This window comes from Dama dama, chromosome 1, assembly GCF_033118175.1.
Source record: "Dama dama isolate Ldn47 chromosome 1, ASM3311817v1, whole genome shotgun sequence".
In the NCBI taxonomy this organism is placed as follows: Eukaryota; Metazoa; Chordata; class Mammalia; order Artiodactyla; family Cervidae; genus Dama; species Dama dama.
In genome coordinates this window covers 27,128,528-27,143,865 of record NC_083681.1, presented here as the reverse complement: position 1 = coordinate 27,143,865, position 15,338 = coordinate 27,128,528, and the positions used below count along the sequence as shown (strand labels likewise).

Here is a 15,338-nt window from a genome sequence, read left to right as displayed (position 1 = left end):
TCGTTGTTAGCTATTAGGCAATTGGATTTAATGGAATAGAGGCAAGAGGTGTATAAAATACTTCTGGAGGCCCTTTGATTCCTCTTTTCTCTGACTCCCAGTCACATGGTTGCTGCAGAGGACGACCTTCTGACTCACAGGGATGAGGTTCATTGCAGCAATAAAACCAGCTCATAGAGAAGTATTTTTTACCCATAGACTCAGCACAAAATGCATTCTCAAATGCCCATCAACTAACCACAATGACCTGCCCTTGCAAATCCCATGATCAGCTCTGAGCTCCACCTCCAGCCTCTCTGGGATAGGGTGTGGGGGTGGGGTGAAATGGTTCCTGTTTTTATGCAATTACTGAGTTTGTCAAAAAATAATCTTCAGGATGCCTAGCCTTCCTCTTAAAATATACTTCCAGGGTCTCCCAAGGTCAACTGAACCCCATGGTTGGATGTCACCAGAATTATGGCACAAGTGACTCTCCAGAGAAGGGCCGAGGATAGACTCTTCTCCTTATTCCTACCTTGCTCTCTGCCAAACTAAGAGGGTGTGCTGAGTCCACAAGCCAGGCAGACAGACAAATGTCTTGGAGATCTCTTCTGGGGTCCTGCCAGGCAGGAGGAGAGGAAGAGGTTTTATAGCTTGAGTCACTGGAGCTCAAATTCTCTTCCAGTACTTCTGAGTGGAGAAGAGAAATAAAAGTAATTTCAGACAACACTGGAAGAAACAAGAAAGCGGAAACCAGCTCTAAGTTCCCTGTAATGTTCTGGGAGCCAGAACCCAGGAGAGAGCCAGAGAATCTCGGATTTAGGACCAAAGAGGCAGAGAGTAACTGAGAAGGCAAAGCACCACAACATTTTCACAAATGAATGCACATGGGAGCCTCTAGTTAAAGTAATCACGAAACCTGCAAGGGCTATTAGAGTCCCTCCAGCATCACAGGGAGCTGTAAAGGGATCGTAAAGGAGAGGAATCTTAGGACCCTCATGGCTGTGACTGACACTTTTTCTAATGAAAGGAAGAAAAGAAGGAGTTTATTAAAAGAATCTCCCATAATCAGAGCTAAGATTAAATAGCCAAGCCATGGGAAATATAGAGATGTGATAGCAGACCAGATTTCTCCATGAGACAGAATTACTCCACGGAGCAGAGATTACTGATAGCCTAGTCCTACGTGCATTTTTTCCTTTCCTCCTTAGTGACAGAATCCTGGTTTCATTGGGCAGCCATGGTTACCAGCCAAAAGACTACATTTCCCAACTATCTTTGCAGCTAGGTTTGGCCATGTGACTAGGTTCAGGCCAATGAGATGTAAGCAGAAGGGTTAGGCCTTCTAAAAAAGGAGGGCCTTTTTCTCCCTTTTGTCCTTCCAACTGCATGGAATTGAAATAAAGTTGCTGAAGTTCCTGCACACTTAATGGAACAGGAGATAACTTGGAGGCTGGAAATTGTTCTGAGGATGGAGAAGCAGAAAGATCAGAGCCTGACCTGGGAGCTCTCAGTTGGTCATGCACAATCTATTTCTGGACTGCTTTTGCAGAAGAGCAATATATATGTCTATTTTATTTAATTACTATTTTTGTTTAGTTTTTGTGTGTGTGTGTGTGTGTGTGTGTGTGTGTGTGTGTGTGTGGCATGGATGGTGGAGGTTTTAAATGCAGCAAAATCCAATCTTAACTTATACCACAATTAGGGTGTTTCCTATTTACAGTATCTTTAAGCAGAGATATCTTCCCTGGTGGCTCAGATAGTAAAGCATCTGCCTACAATGCAGGAAACCTGGGTTCGATCCCTGGGTTGGGAAGATCCTCTGGAGAAGGCAATGGCACCCCACTCCAGTACTTTTGCCTGGAAAAGCCCATGGACGGAGGAGCATGGTAGGCTACAGTCCATGGGGTCACAAAGAGTTGGACACAACTGAGCAACTTTGCTTTCACTTTTCACTTTAAGCAGAGATGATCTGACTAGTTTTTCAGCTCTTCATTGAAAATCCTGGGAAAGTCCTCAGATCAGTCCAACCTGGGTCAGATACCATCCCCGTACCATGAGCAGTTGTGGTCGTGGGAGCATATTCTGAGAAAACCAGGAGCTGGGGGGAGACAAGATGGGTCCCATGCTGACCTCTGCCCACAGAGGGAGGGCCAGCAGGTCGTAGGGGTAAAGACAGAAACGAGTAGACAATGTCCGCAAGTCTACTATAAGAAGACATGGGTTTAAATTACCTTCATCTTGGATGGACCGAGAGATAATCATACTAAGTGAAGTAAATGAGTAAGAGGAAGACAAATACTATATGAAATCACTTATATAAGGAATCTAAAATATGACACAGAGGAACCTGTCTATGAAACAGGAACAGATTCATGGACACAGAGAACAGACTTGTGGTTGCTAAGAGGGGAGGAGACTGGGGGAGGGATGGAATGGGAAGTTGGGGTTAGCAGATGTAAATTTTATATATAGAATGGATAAACAACACGGTCCTACTGTATAGCACAGAGAACTATATTCAATATCCTAAGGTAAACTATAATGGAAAAGAATGTTAAAAAAAAAGAATGTGTATACACACACACACACACACACACACACACATACACATAACTGAATCACTTTGCTGTATCGCAGAAATGAACAGAACATTGTAAGTCAATTATACTGCAACAACAACAAAAAAGAGTCCTATAAGGTATTTATGTAATATCCCCATTTTACAGAAGCAAAACTGACACTGAGAGAAATTAATCACTTCCCCAATAGCACATAACCAGGGAGTATCGGACCTAAATTGGGTGCAATTTTTATTGCATTAACTTTTTGTCAAGCTCAATTCATTACTGAGCTTCCCTTATTAGAGAGAAAACTGAATTAGAGATGACATATCTTCTCTCCCATCCCTACCTCCACCCCATAAAAAAGGCACAGCTCTGTAGTCATGACACTTAGAATCGAACTGGCGGGGAGGGAGCAGACAACCATGGGACAATACTTTGGCCTCCTGATGTGAAGAGCCGACTCATTGGAAAAGACCCTGAGGCTGGGAAATACTGAGGGTAGGAGAAGCAGTAACAGAGGATGAAATGGTTGGATGGCACCACCAACTCCATGGACATGAATTAAAGCAAACTCTAGGAGATTAGTGAAGGACAAAGAAGCCAGGCATGCTGCAGTCCACGGGGTCGCAGAGTCCAACATGACTGAGCGACTGAACAACAAGTTAAATAATGTCTCCAGGAGGAATGGATGCCCACATGTGAAGTTAGGAATAGTCAGAGCTGGCCTGGGGACCCTCCAGGAGATGTCAGTCCAGAGAACCTTTGAACCTGGCAGTGGAGCTGTGAGAGCAACAATATCTTTATTGGAACCTTTTAAAAGAGCTTTTGATTAGCCTGAAACATTAGTGTGACTTATTTTCCCAACTCTGGTAAATATTTAATTATCAAAAATAATAGTGTCTTTTTTTTTTTTTTTTTTACCTTTTTGAATCTAAATCACAGCGAGAATTTTATTAAAGCTGTCTTGGCAGTGCATGGCATCCTGGCGTGACATCTTTTAACTGACATCCCTATAATTAGAAGGAATTGTCTTTTCATACCACACATTTGAACTGGCTAATTACTCAATGAATATTTAGCTTCTTACATAGGCAAATATTATGTGATGAGGGGAACTTTCCTGAATAAGTATTCAACCCAGAAAACTTCCCAGGGGCCAGCTATATGACCTACTCTATCTGAGGTCTTCTCCACCGCTCTCTACCCCAACTATTTACCACCTGCCTCCACCATCTGAGTCTCACACACATGCATGGACACACACCCACCCACACACACACATGCATTCCATGTTCTGGCACTTCTATGAAAAACCAAGGGGGCCTTTAATTTTTGTTTGAATTTCTACATTGTTCTTTCTTAATAAAACATTTCTTAAAATATTTCAACCACTCAAAAAAAATTAAGGAATAATATGATAAGCACCCTTATGCCCACATCTCAGTGTCATTAATAAAACATGACCAATAAGGCTGGATGCCCCTGTACTGCCTCCCATTCCTGCCCACCCTCCCTCTCACTCCCTATTTCCAGGCTCTTGAGTTTGGCCATCTTTGACTTTGGTGTCTGTATTCCTGTGCATTATTCATACACAGTACCTGGCTTGGTTCTGCATAGCTTACAGCTTTTATAAGTGATATCACAGTGGATATACTCTTCTGCAGCATGCTTCTTTAGCTCTGTGATGTTTCATAGAATCATCCATGTTGATACATGTAACTCCACTTCATTTTTACTGCTGAAAAGAACTTCATTGAATGAGTGCTTCACAACTTACTCAGCTTACTCATTTCATTCTCCTGTTGTTAGAAATTTTGGTTGCTCCACCTTTTGTGTTTTTTGTTTGCCTGTTTTGCTATTACAAGCAGTAGTGCCATGATTTCTCTGGTATATGTCTCTTTATGCACCTGTATGTTTCTCTACACCATATGCCTAGAGTACAGTTGCCCAACTATAGGGTAACTGTATCTTTAACTTTACCAAATACTTCCAAACATTTGTAGCTCAATGGCAACAGATAATCCACTCAAGAAAAACTAATGTTTTTAACCCACCTTATTGTTTTTGGCCTGAAGGACTGTGTCAGCACTCCCTTCCAACACTCTCCTGTGGCTCCGGTAACTTTCCAGAAACCTCTTTTGCTTCCTTTCTCAAAGAGTGCTGGTGTCAGTGAGCCATCAATCAAAGGCCCAAAGCCAGGTCCCAATGAGAAGGCTAAGAAGTCTTACCCGCTTCATGTTCAAGCAGATCACTTTTGAGCTCTCGGAGATGTGCAGCAGGCAGAGGGGCGTGATAAGCCACTCGGCCTGACACCCACCGCCACCAGGAGCACAGAAGATCAGCGACAGGTACCTCAGCTTCCCCGGGGCCTCAGCAGGGGCTGTGAGTCCTCAGGTAACTCGAAAATAGCTCCAGGGGAGGAATATATTGCTTCTATTATCCTAAGGAGAGTCGAAAAGTCTTAAGGACTTAACTTGTCTGGGGCCTCGTTGTGGTAGGGGGATCTCAAATGGTGACAAGCCCTCCAGATCAAAGGAACAAGTGACTCTCTCCTGAAGGATGGACGAGCACTGTGAGGATGGCAGTAGAAGAGAGATGGAGGGAGCACAGGGCAGCCTGCTCCCCCAGGAATCACCTTCTGTACTAAGCGGCTGGGTCAGTCCCTCCCTAAACCCTGAAGCACCGGGAAAGGGGCTCGTGTCTGGAGAACTGACCTCTGGTCTTATCAAGGGCCGATGGGCTCAGGCAGCCAGGAGGTACTCCAGCAGCCTCACCTCCAGCCCCATCCGGGGATTCCCTTCCTCCCAGGTCTGCCAGCCCCCTCTGGGAGGGCAACTTCCTCCCCACTCAAGCACACGGCCAAGTCCAAGTCCACCAGGGCTTTGGGGAGCTGACTGCCAACCTTGAAGGAGCCTGCTCTCTCTGCAACCTTTCAGGCCAAGAGGGAAACTCCCAGAGTGAGCTGCACCTGACCCCAGGGGCCTGCCACATTAGGCCTCCTGGTAGCTCCGCAGCCCCGAGATCCATGCTCTACCTCTGCCACCACATCACCATCCAGCCTCTCAAAGAACCTAGTCCCTCATCCTGCAGCTGGGGCGTGGGAGTGGTTTCTTTCTTTCTTTCTTTCTTTTTTTTTTTTAATTTATTTTTTGGCTATGCTGGGTCTGCACTGCTGCATGGGGCTTTTCTCTAGTTGCAGCTAGTGGGGGCTAATCTCTAGCTGCCGTGTGTGGGCTTCTCATTGTGGTGGATTCTCTTGTTGCAGAGCGTGGGCTCTGGGCGCTCGGGCTTCCGTGGTTGCTGCTCCGGAGCCCTCGAGCACAGGCTCAGCAGATGGGGCACACGGGCGCACGTGCTCCTTGGCATGTAGGATCTCCACGGATCTGCACTTGGCAGGCAGACTCCCTACCACAGAGCCCCCAGGGAAGCCTTCAGGGCTGGTTTCTTTATGGACCTGGTGGTCTCAGGATTGGCTGCCTCTTCGCAAACCTGGAGAGACCCGAGGCACAGCCCTCAGTAACTAAGTATTTTGTCTGCACTGGGCTTCCTCCCCGCCCACTGAAGTAAGAATTAGCGTTTCTGAGAGACCCAGTGAAGCTCAAAACAGAAGCCAGTTCCCAAGCCACTAGCCAGTAGCAGGGCTGGAATTTGCCATCAGAGACTCATCCACAGAGACAGGAAAGCTCCAAGATGTTGGGAGCTGAAGCCCAGGGGGACCAAGGGGCCCTTATCTCTGCCCTTGCCTGTGCAGCCCCCTCCCCCCACTCAGCTCCGCAACAATGCCTGAACTAATTTCATCCAATTCTACTTTAAAAAAGAAAACCCGGGAAATAATTACTTTAGTCAGACATTATTTACTTAAGTAATTCTTTACTCAAACGTCTTTAGGCTTTATTTTACTAATACTACATAATTACGTAATTGTGTAATTAGAAAGAAATTAAATGACAAATGTTTGCTGAGGACAAATGGAAAAAAAATAGATCCTTTATTTCCCCGAGTACTCTCAGCTCAGTACGTTACATCTTCTTCCCCTCCTCCCAGCTCTCCCCCGGTCTTCTTGCCCCAAGCCTCCCCCACTGGGGATCAAGCAGGTGGGGTACCTGGACACATAGCAGCAGATGTGGGCACCCTGAGCTGGAGGCGAAAAGCTGATGCCTTCTAGAACTAACCTGTGTGTCTCCATGTACAGCCTGACCTCCCTCCCAGGTTTGGGGGCAGGAGTCAAGCCTCCTCTGGGAGATCCATGCCCTCATCCCAAGGCAGCCTGGGAAAAGCAAGCACGGCTGGTCCTCCTGATTATCCTCCTGTAAGCAAAGTCCAGCTCAGCTCATGCTGCAGGCTCCTGGGGCCCCCCACTTCTCAGGCTGAAGAAGAGGAGTGAAGAGTCCCCTAGGAGGAGAGGGAGTTGGGAACACATCTGCTTTGCCACCTTCATGGGGACCCACCGTGTCTGCTTGGTACTCTACCCAAGGAAGAGGCATAGCAAGCACCCCAGGACTGAGTAGCTCACGGGGGGACCCATTCCCTTGGACCACCCCTCCTCCTCCCTCCTTTCCTTCTCCAACCCCAGCATCTGTGAGAGCCAATGGAGCTTCCTGCTGCTACAACTCCAATCAGTCAACCACCCACCCAATGCCTGGCAAGCGTGCCTTTTGTTCAAGTTCTGAGGGGGACACGAGAGAGCAGGCAGGACACAGCTATGCTCATTAATACGTCAGCTGCTTGGAACTTGGCATGTAGAGCAGTGTTATGCACAGTAGAAAGTATTCTAGTCCAGCCTCCCCACCAAAAAAAAAAAAAAAAATCACTTTATGTGTCCACAGCATCCCATACCAAGAAGGAGGAGTTTGAGCCATGGACTCAGGTTGTGGAGGTTCACATCTGTCTCCAGCACTTCTAGGCTGCGCCCCTGAACAAGTCACTCATCTTGTCTGGCCTCTGTTTGAAATCAGTAAAATGGGAACGGCGCACACCCTGCCAGAATGCTGGGAGGATTAAATGAATTGGTAGCCATAAGGCATTCAGAACAACACCAAGGGCTAATAAGCAGGAAGTACAGAAGCCAACCCAGAGAAGAAGGGCAGGGGGAAAGCGCCCCTTCCACCCCCACCAGCTCTGAGCTGATGAGGACTCAGGAGCCGGGGGAGGACCAGCAGGGCGGGAGGCTGGGAAAAGGTGAGAAGGATCATAAAGGGACCCTGGTCCCCAGGGGCAGTGCCATGGCGCCCTGTGGGAAGGACTTCCTGCTGACCGGATGCTCCAGAGAAACTAGGAAAGGGCACAGGGCCCCGCTCTGACATCCTTGAAGGAAAGAAACACTTCTCGAGTTGATCCTTCTTTTTTTCCCATCAACACAGGGGATCAAGGGATTAAAGTGACTTCCTCCAATGTCTCTATTCATTTGTTTCATATAAAACAGACAAAGACCAAGTCTAAGCACTAACAGTGGGTCTTTGGGTGTCCACCGAGGGGATGAAACCCTGTTTCTGGCCATCTCAGATGGGACAGAGGTGAGGGAGGGAGTACTAGATGGGCCTGGACACCCTGAGCCCTTGTGACAGCAGGAGAAGGAGGAGTCAGGGGCTTTGCTCTCCCCACTCCCCAGTCCTCTCTGGAGGAGAAAGAGCAACCCCTGCAGAGTTTGAATCCCACCACAGCAACTTGCTATCTGAGTGACCTGGGGCAAGTTATGTGACCTCTCTGAGCCTCAGTTTCTTCTTTTATAAATCAGGTCTTATAAAATGATTAAACAATCTTTCATGAGATTGACAAAAGGATTCCATGAAATAATTCACTGACCTCAGGGCCCTGGTGCATCAAAGAACCTAACACACGGCCATCCATTCCTTCATTATTGCTATCGCTATTATTTCACGGTGCCATGACTAGTCCTGCCGCCGTAGATCAGATCTTAGAGGGGTGTCAGGAGCGGGTGCCTCGGGAAGGGGTGGGTTCCAGGCCACTGCACATAGCCATGAGGTCTTCAGAGGAGAGGGGAGGGGGCAACCAGGAAGAGACAGGAGTGAAGAAAATTCTAACAGTTGCGGAAGATGGGGCAGTTCAGAGCCAGGGCTGCTGTCCCCATGTATTGCCCAGATAGGAGAGACGGACTGGGACCTCTCTGCAGAAGGCAAGCTTTCACCCAACAGGGAGGAAATTCTACCCTCTTCTTTCCAGCATCCTCCATGTGCTGTGCTTAGTCACTCGGTCCTGTCCGACTCTTTGCAACTCTATGGACTATAGCCCGCCAGGCTCCTCTGTCCAGGGGATGCCCCAGGCAAGAATACTGGAGTGGCTTGCCATGCCCTTCTCCAGGGGATCTTCCCAACCCAGGGATGGAACCCAGGTCTCCTGCATTGCAGGTGGATCCTTCACCAGCTGAGCCACCAGAGAGGCCCAGCATCCTCCATAAAGCTTATTTCCAGGAGCTCCTTTGTGGTCTTGGGGTAAGAGCCACTTGTTCTCTGACAGAGGCTAGCCTCAGAAAACTGCATTTTTAAAGATTTTCTGGCATTGACCTTCGGCAAACCGCCTGCCCATGGCTCATCTCCCTTCTCTGTCCTCTTGGCTTCAGTTCATGGGGCTCAGCCCGGGCGTGTTCTGCTAACCAGGGCGCTTCCCTGGTGGCTCAGAGGTTAAAGCGTCTGCCTGCAATGTGGGAGACCTGGGTTCGATCCCTGGGTCAGGAAGATTCCCTGGAGAAGGAAATGGCAACCCACTCCAGTATTCTTGCTTGGAGAATCCCATGGACAGAGGAGCCTGGGGGGCTACAGTCCACGGGGTCGCAAAGAGTCGGAAATGACTGAGTGACTTCACTTTCACTTTACTGCTGTGGCCACGATCCCACCCTGCATTTGCTGGACAGCTAGGTTTAGTCTGCTTTCCCAGCCCCTGATGCCAGCCCGGCCCCTATCTTGCCTTGGCTGCTGCCCCCTCATGGCCTCAGCTACCTCCTAGCCGTGGCAGGTGTCCCCACCTCACTATGCGTTGTCCTTTTTCCCAAGCAGCTACAAGGTTAAGCAGCAAAGAAGCCAGGGAAGCCAGAGGGAGATCAGCCACACCCCTAGTCTCTGCGTCCAATTTCAAGTTTAATTCAATGCAATGGATATTTATAGAGCATCTAACACCAGAAGGCTCAGAATCTGTAAGTGAGTGTGTGTGTGTGTGTGTGTGTGTGTGTTTGTGTGTGTGTTGAGGGATTCTCTGAGGGGATAGATGGAGACTTACCTTTGTTGGTTCAACTCATATCTTTCAAAAAATGAAATTCAGGACTCCTTTGAATGTTCTGTAGAACGCACTGCAGCCAGCCAATACTGACCGATAGATGAACTGAGTTTTTGAATCCCAGGGCTTTCTCGCAAGTTGGGTCCCCAGGGTTGGGAGGAAACCCTACCCCAGCAGACTCCAGCTGCTCCAAATCTCTCCACTAAGCCTTGGCTTTGCCTCCTGTGGCTCATTGGCTGAGAGCTGGTAGTAATCAGGATAAGTCTGCAATTAACAAGGTCTCCCTCCTGGTCTAACCTTAAGAAGGACAGAGACAGCCAGCACGCAGCCTGCCCTCGCCGCCTCCGCTGTGCTGTTTGTTAGCCTCACAGATTATTATTAGAGGCGCCGCAAAGCTAATCACCTCCCTGGTGGACACCCCGCCTCCCCCCGGCTCCTGCTCCTACATGGGCTGCATTTGACCTGACATCCCTGGGCTCCCAGGCTGCCTGCTGACAGCTCCCAGGGAGAAGCAGAGGTGAGCCCACCTGGGCAGGACTGCAGGATCATCTCCTCCAGGAGGATGACCTTTGCCCGGAGCCCCCAAGGACCGGGGCTGGGGACACAGAGGGGTGGGGAGGAAAGGGAAGGGAGGAAGGAGAGGGAGGAGGGGTTTTGGAGAAGTGCTGTAAGCTGAAAATGCCTTGGCACTTATTCATCTCTGGTTAAGCCCTTGTTAGTACATCCAGAGGGATACACACAGGGAAAGGCAGGAAGACCAGGCGACCGCCAAGCTCCCCTCCCACAGATCAATGTTGGGTAATGGAGGAAGGTCATTAGCAATTCTCTCCTTCCCCCAAAGACTGCAGAAGAGAAAAACAAACTTCAGTTCCAGCAGAAGGAATTTAAGTAACCCAGGGGAATGACTTCCTCATTGTGAGGAGGATTTGCATCCCTAGATAATTTCCGTGTCTCCTTCTGCAGCCCAGCGAGCCCTCACCAGTTTTCACCTGGCTTTTCCCCTGCTCGGACCTCCTGGGTGGCCTCCAGTCGGTGAGAGGAAGTCCAAAGGCAGGAACTTAAATCCATGTAGCCATGCCCTTGTCATTGTCACTTCAGGGCACTCTTTTGGCGGATCTAATGCCCACCCTTCCTGCAGAGACCGCTCAGGATCACTCCAGCGTTCTTCTGGCCTCAAGTTCTTCTGCCCCCCAGCCATGTTCCCAGGGTAGGACCCATGCTTCACACATCTCTGAGCCTCCTCCGTCCTAAGAGCAGTATCTCACACAGAGAACATGATCGATAGATACCCTCTGCTTAATATGAGGGTGTGTGTGAGTCCTGGTGTTCTGGTCATTTGTAGGATGTTCTGGAGTTTTAGAATCACATGGGAGGAGAGCAAGAAAGGGAATGATCAGTGACAGGACTTTATTACCTCACATCTTCCTTGTGACCACCCTATTGGGTAGGCATTATTATTCCCATTGATGGGCTTCCCTGATAGCTCAGTTGGTAAAGAATCCGCCTGCAATGCAGGAGACCCCAGTTTGAGTCCCGTGTTGGGAAGATCTGCTGGAGAAGGGATAGGCTACCCACTCCAGTATTCTTGGGCTTCCCTTGTGTCTCAGCTGGTAAAGAATCCGCCTGCAATGCGGGAGACCTGGATTAGATCCCTGGGTTGGGAAGATCCCGTGGAGAAGGGAAAAGCTACCCACTCCAATATCCTGGCCTGGAGAATTCCCTGGAGTTGCATGGAGAATTCCATGGAGTTGCAAAGAGTCTGACTCGACTGAGCAACGTTCACTTTCAGTTTCACTTTGATGTATTTGCAAACTGAGGCTTAGAGAGGTAATTTTCCCAGGGTCACATAACCAGTAGTAACAGAGTTCTGGGATATGAATTGAGGCCTAACCCAAAAGCCTAAATTTCCTTCACTATGGGATGTCCACCTTAGTCCAAACTCCCTTAGATGTGAGGTTAACTTGAACTTCTTGTTGTTCAGTCACTAAGTTGTGCTTGACTCTTTGCAACCCCATGGTCTATAGCCCACTAGGTTGCTCTGACCATGAGATTTCCCAGGCATGAATACTGGAGTGGGTTGCCATTTCCTTCTCCAGGGGATCTTCCCGACCCAAGGATCGAGCTGGAGTCTCCTGCATCAGGCAGATTCTTTACCACTGAGCCACCCAGAAAGCCCTGACTTGACCTAGCCTCCTGTTATAGAACTCACACAGGATTTACAAAAATGTGAAACAAGCGAGATATCACATTTCATATCACATCCATAGCCTCACCACCCCTTTGGAAGAATCCCATTTCACTTAGTGATTTCTGAAAGTGAAAGGTAATTCACCAAATGTTCAGTAAGTAAACTGAGTGCATACAATACGCCAGGTTCTGCTGTAGGTGCCAGGAATACAGCAGTGAACAAGACAGATAAAATGCCCTACTCTCTCAACAACAACAAAACAAATAACCTGATTAAAAAATGGGCAAAGAACTTGAATAGATATTTCTTCAAGGAGGAAATACAAATGGCCAATAAGCACATGAAAAGATGCTCAACATCACTAATCATTAGGGAAATGCAAATCAAAACCACAATGAGAAATCACTTTACGCCCATTAGGATGGCTATTACTAAATAAACCAACCAACAAAAAACAAAAACAGATGAAGATGTGGAGAAATTAGAACCCTTGTGTCCTGTTGGTGGGAATGTAAAATGGTACAACCCCTACAGAACACAGTGTGGCAGTTCCTCAAAAATTAAAAATAGAATTGTTACTGAGTCCAAGCCTGTGCTACTTGCCACAGGCCAGGCCAATAAATTGAGAGATAAATTTGGGGGGCAAGGAATAATGACTTTATTTGGAAACCGAGCAGACAGAGAAGATGATGGACTAGCAACCCCAAACACCATCTCACCTGAGTCAGAATTCAGGCTTCTTTTATACTACAAGGGTAGGGGGTGTGGTTGGTTGGTGACAATTTCTTGGTGCCAGAATCCTTTGTTCTTGCAACGATCCCCGTAGATCTGGTCATAACGTTCCTCAATCAAGACAAATGTTATTCTCTTTTCTGCAACTTTTTGTCTCTGTATGAATGAGAAAGGGTTATACCTTTCAAGGTCAGAGCCCTGAGAATAGGCTACCCTGTACATTTCAGGCTATAGGCAACATTCTTTTACAAAGGTGCAGAGCCAGCAAGACTAAGCACCAGCCACAAAGCACAAGGGTTAGAGCTAAAGCAATAAATCCAACATGGAGTCAGGTTTGTTCTCTATTACAGAATTATCACATGATCCATCAATTCCACTTCTGGGTATTTATCCAAAAGAACTGAAAGCAGAATCTTGAGGTGATATCTGCATACACATGCTCACAGCAGTATTATTCACAAGAGCCAAGAGGTGGAAGCAACCCAAGTGTCATCCATCTGTAAATAAACAAAAGGTGGAATTTACATACAATGGAATATTATTCAGTCCTAAAAAAGGCAGGAAAGTATGATTCATACTACAATATGGATGACCCTTGAGGATATTATGCTAAGTGAAATAAGCAAGTCACAAAAAGTCAAATACTGTATGATTATACTTACATGAGGCACCTAGAGTAGTCAGTTTCATAGAGACAGAAAGTAGAGTGATGAATGCCTGGGGCTGGGGGAGGAAGGGATGCAGAGTTATTGCTTAATGAATATAGAGCATCAGGTTTACCAGATGAAAAACTTCTAAAGATTGGTTGTACCACTGTGTGAATATATTTGACACTACTAAACTGTACACTTAGGGACAGTAACGATTGTAAATTTTATGTGTCCTTTACACAGTTAAAAAAACCTTTTTTTTAATTTTAAAGAAATCCCCTGCTCTCATGGAGCTTCCATTTCTGCACTGAGTGCATGCCCTGCTGCTTTCTCCTCCCAGACCTCTCCCTTCCATTCCCCATCACGAGTGGGAGAGGTCAGGCAGGAAGTTAAGCAGCCATCAGGGTTCACAGCCCTGCCCTGCGCACTCACACTTGATACCCCCACATTCTTTGTGTTCATGTGTGCTAAGTCACTTCAGTCGTGTCTGACTCTTTGCCATCCCAGGGACTGTAGCTCACCAGGTTCCTCTGTCCATGGGATTCTCACAGCAAGAATACTGGAGCAGGTTGCCATGCCCTTCTCCAGGGGATCTTCCCAACCCAGGGATCAAACCCTCCTCTCTTAAGTCTCCTGCGTTGGCAGGCGAGTTCTTTACCACTAGCGCCACCAGGTCTCAACAGACTGGAGGGCCAGGCCAGCTCCTCTCCTGACCCCCTCTTGTTTGCTCACTCTCACTGGCGACCCCTGGAGGAGAGTTATCACAGCCAGTTATCACCTCCACTGTCCTGGAGGATAGTCGTCATCACGGCCCTGCTGGAGGAGCCTTAAAGGCACAGCTCGAGTTCACCTCTGGAAACCTTCTTGTTCTCACCCCTCCAGACTCTTGGGACCAGAAGTTTGTTGGCTCGTCACAAGCACTCGAGGGGTGTGTACGTGTGTGCACACACACAGGGTAGGGGTCCTTCCAGTAGGACCACAGATATAGCCAGCGGCCCGCAGGCCTCCAGCAGCCTGGCCACTCCCCAGAGAGCCCACCTGCCGCTAATTATTTGTTGTTCTGCAGCCAAGGCAGCTTCTCCCCCAAAGTCCTCTCTGTCCAGATGTTGTCGTCGGTCAACCCCATCAGGCGGGGCCGGCCTGGGGTCTGGCTCTCGCCTGTCAGCCCTGACATCTTCAGTGGATAATGGAACGCAAGGATGTGAGAGGCAGAGCAGGTGCATGCTAATGAGGAGATCAATTTTAATTATGATTTTAATTAAACACCCGATCCAGTAGGAAATATGACAAGAACTGGGCTGGGGTTGTGCAGCCTGGAAGGAGGGAGGGCTGTGGGGAGAGGGAAGGCACCTCAGTCATCCTCAGGATTTAAAAGAATAAAGGGCAGCACTGATGGGAAATCGAGAAAAACCTGTGCTACCTGAATTTTGCACCCAGTGAGGCTTTTCCTTCAAAGAGTGCTCAGAGATCTCAACTCCCGCAGATAGGTATCGGCTATGAGGAGACCTCAGAGAGGGCCAGGCCTGCTCTCTGTTCAACTGGGGAAATCGAGGCCCCAGGGACGGGGGGAATGTGACTGTCTCTCCTCTGTCCCTATAACATGCTGTCCAGGCCTCTGATCAAGTACTGATCACAAGCATGTTCCTTACCTCCTCCCAGCCCCCATCTGCTTATAACAAGTCTCTACAAAGCAAGGGCTGTTTGTGCGATGCAAGCCCTTCAGGGGCAAAACCACGAGCGGACACAGAGAGGAGTTGATGCTCACGGTGGTCATGCCTCTTCCACCGCAAAGGAATTTGGTGTCATAAAGGATCATCCCCAGACTCCACCTTCCACTGGTACTCTTGAATAGTACCCAGCATGTAGTAGGCATCCAGGAAATGATGTGCAGTGAGTAATTACATGACAAAGAAAGTCCCTGAAATGTAAGGAGAAGTCAGCAGTGCACCTGATTAATCAGTTATTCTCAAGTCAGGATATCAAATTTCTCAACGC

General features: G+C 48.1%; 1 long non-coding RNA gene across 1 annotated transcript; it reads right to left on the bottom strand.

Moving 5' to 3' along the window:
* Window positions 1–368: 368 nt before the first annotated feature.
* On the bottom strand, window positions 369–13,724 carry LOC133045799 (uncharacterized). Its single transcript, XR_009690357.1, has 3 exons — window positions 13,356–13,724; window positions 12,681–13,190; window positions 369–669 (listed from the first exon to the last, which is right to left on the bottom strand). It is a non-coding gene; the product is annotated as an uncharacterized LOC133045799 (long non-coding RNA).
* Window positions 13,725–15,338: the final 1,614 nt, after the last annotated feature.